The following is a 2,589-nucleotide window of genomic DNA, read 5'->3' as shown; positions in this document are numbered from 1 at the left end:
CTTATGTTGGCTGTGACAGCGAGAAGAAGAGATTTGGAGGAGGGTCCACTGGGGGTATGTAGCCAACCTCATAGTCACTCAGATGTGAAGGTGGTTTACTTTGTCTCTTGGGTCTGACCACAGGCTCCGCTGCATCACTAGCTGCAGTGTCCATATTGTTTGCTGTTGCCAGGATCCGGCTCGAAGGACCAATTTGTGGCAGGGTACCACCTCTGTCAACCTTGTTAAATTTTCAGTTCTACTGGCGGACAAATATGGACATTGATTCCGGTTAGAGAATCAGGCATGGTCGATGTGAATCCTTTCAAGCTTTTCTTTAATAGTACTTTCAGGTAATCAGTGATATCCATTACAACATCATCTGAAGATGTGATGGATCAAATGGCAGTATTTGACACAGGTTATTGCGTTGTGGTCTGTGAAACAGATAAAGAATACAATATGAATACAAAATCTGTATATATTCACTGCAAATTAACTCACAAAATATCAATAACTGGTTAAATCACTCATCACAAACGAATACTCAACTATCAGATAATATATGAATATTATATAACAAAGTAAACTCCAATACACGGCATGACGCAGCATGAAATACAACAACACGTGTGAGTTCAATGTGATCAGACTCACGCGGCTTATGGAATTAGCGCCTATCCGCGATCACATCGCGATCGTCATTACACGTCTCAAAAACATTCCACAGATCGCCAGACATTCACAATTATAACTACAAAGTGTTAATGAAATATTTACATGATTACTCACATTTGTTTGCATAAACGCACAACACTGAACAATAATGGAGAGCGCACGTCTGTATCTGGCTATTGCATCAGTCTACTGGAAGTAGCAACTACAATATCAGTCCGTCAGAAACCGTTTCTTAATTTCCGTTCCGGTGGTCTTTCTGACACCGCCCAAATGTTCACACAAAGAAAGAAGGCGTAACTTTTATTCTTGCTGTTGCCACTGCTGCCATGTTTGGTGATGCTGTGTGTTTCATTGTGTTGGCCTTCCAAAAGAGGACACAACTACAAATCAGTTAAGTTGTATTTACAACACTGTCCCAGAACAGTTCAACCCAAATATTCAGATGCGTGCATCGCATTTTGCGGAGGACGGGGACTGTTTCCTTTGAGAGTAGCCTACAATGCCAGTGTCTGTTTCTATAAAGTGGGGCAGTTCCAACTTTGCAAGGATAGTCTGGCACTTCTGACTCACAGCCTGTAAGTACATTTTCATATTTAAAGAATTTGCCACTGATGATTCAAAGTTTTGAGCAGTGCAGAGAAGCGCTTGTTGGTTGTCATTTCTCCAGACATGGTTTTATGTTTACGCAGCGCAATACACAATCAGAGCACACCTCGTTTTTCAGAACGATGAGCTTTGTAAAAATCAACACATTTCAGAAAGGCGCAGCATAGAGCAGCAACAATAATGTACATTATGTGGAAAATAATGTGTTTTTTGAACCTTAAATCTCATAAACACATTGCAATACACCAAATACACAAAATAATGTTCTTTTTAGCAACGTCATATTCAATTCAATTCAATTCAATTCAAGTTTATTTGTATAGCGCTTTTTACGATACAAATCATTACAAAGCAACTTTACAGAAAAGTAAGTTTCTACAATATTTAGTAGTAGCTTATCAGTGGTGACTGTCAGTTCATGTGCATATGGCAGAAATGTTCAGAAAAATCAATAAAAGAAGTAAACAAAAGGACGATTAATACTATTAACAGCAATTATGCAAAATGTGGTAGTTCTGTATGTTGTCCTCCCTGGGTGGCCACTAGAGGTCTCACGAGTGTCACGGTGTCTGTTCTGTGTCTCCCTGGGTGGCCACTAGAGGTCTCACTTCCCCTTAGTGTCACCTTCGTCAGAACTACATTTCCCACTAGCCTTATCTGTTCATCACTGTTCATTGTGTTCAGCTGTCACCACTTACCTTGTTTGCACCTGTCTATAAATACCCTGGTTGTTTCTGTCTTTGTTACGGAGTCCTTGTTGAATGTCACCCTGCGTTTTCCTGGTTCCCTGGTTTCTCGTGTTTTTGTATGTTGTTTATGTTTCTTGTTTTGGACGGATTACCTGGATGTTGACCTTTGCCTGGCTAAGTTTATGATTTCTGGATTGCCTCAATAAACATACTGCAATTGGATCTACCTGTCTGTGTGCGGTTCGTGACAGAAGGACTCCGTCACAACCTAGATCCAGCGATATGTTTTTCGAGGATTCTCCCCCAGCCACAGAGCGGGAGAGGAGCAGGTTTGAGGGAACTCGCCTGGTGGTCTTCCGGGGAACCAGGGGAGGTCGCCAAGGAGGGAATGGTCGAGAGGAGGTGCAACATCGCTCTCAACCCTGGCTTCCCTTCGACCCTGGGCTCGTGGGGGACGGATCAGTGCCACTGTCTCACCATGGCGGACGGAGAGGGGAGAGGAAGCGCAAAGTCCGCCATGGTGGCGCCACTGCCCACGATGGCCGCAGAGCCAGTGCCACGAGGCAGGAAGGAGGCCGTCAGGCCTAGATCCAGCGGTGTGGGATTTCGAATCCGTTCCCCAGCCACCGTGGAGGAA

At 43.6% G+C, this 2,589-nt stretch overlaps 1 long non-coding RNA gene across 1 annotated transcript; it reads right to left on the bottom strand.

Moving 5' to 3' along the window:
* Positions 1–299: 299 nt before the first annotated feature.
* LOC122138704 lies at positions 300–913 on the bottom strand. Its single transcript, XR_006155745.1, has 2 exons — positions 772–913; positions 300–416 (listed from the first exon to the last, which is right to left on the bottom strand). It is a non-coding gene; the product is annotated as an uncharacterized LOC122138704 (long non-coding RNA).
* Positions 914–2,589: the final 1,676 nt, after the last annotated feature.

The sequence above is a fragment of the Cyprinus carpio genome, chromosome B10 (assembly GCF_018340385.1).
Source record: "Cyprinus carpio isolate SPL01 chromosome B10, ASM1834038v1, whole genome shotgun sequence".
In the NCBI taxonomy this organism is placed as follows: domain Eukaryota; kingdom Metazoa; phylum Chordata; class Actinopteri; order Cypriniformes; family Cyprinidae; genus Cyprinus; species Cyprinus carpio.
The sequence above is the reverse complement of the archived record's forward strand: the minus strand, read 5'-3'. Positions and strand labels throughout refer to the sequence as shown.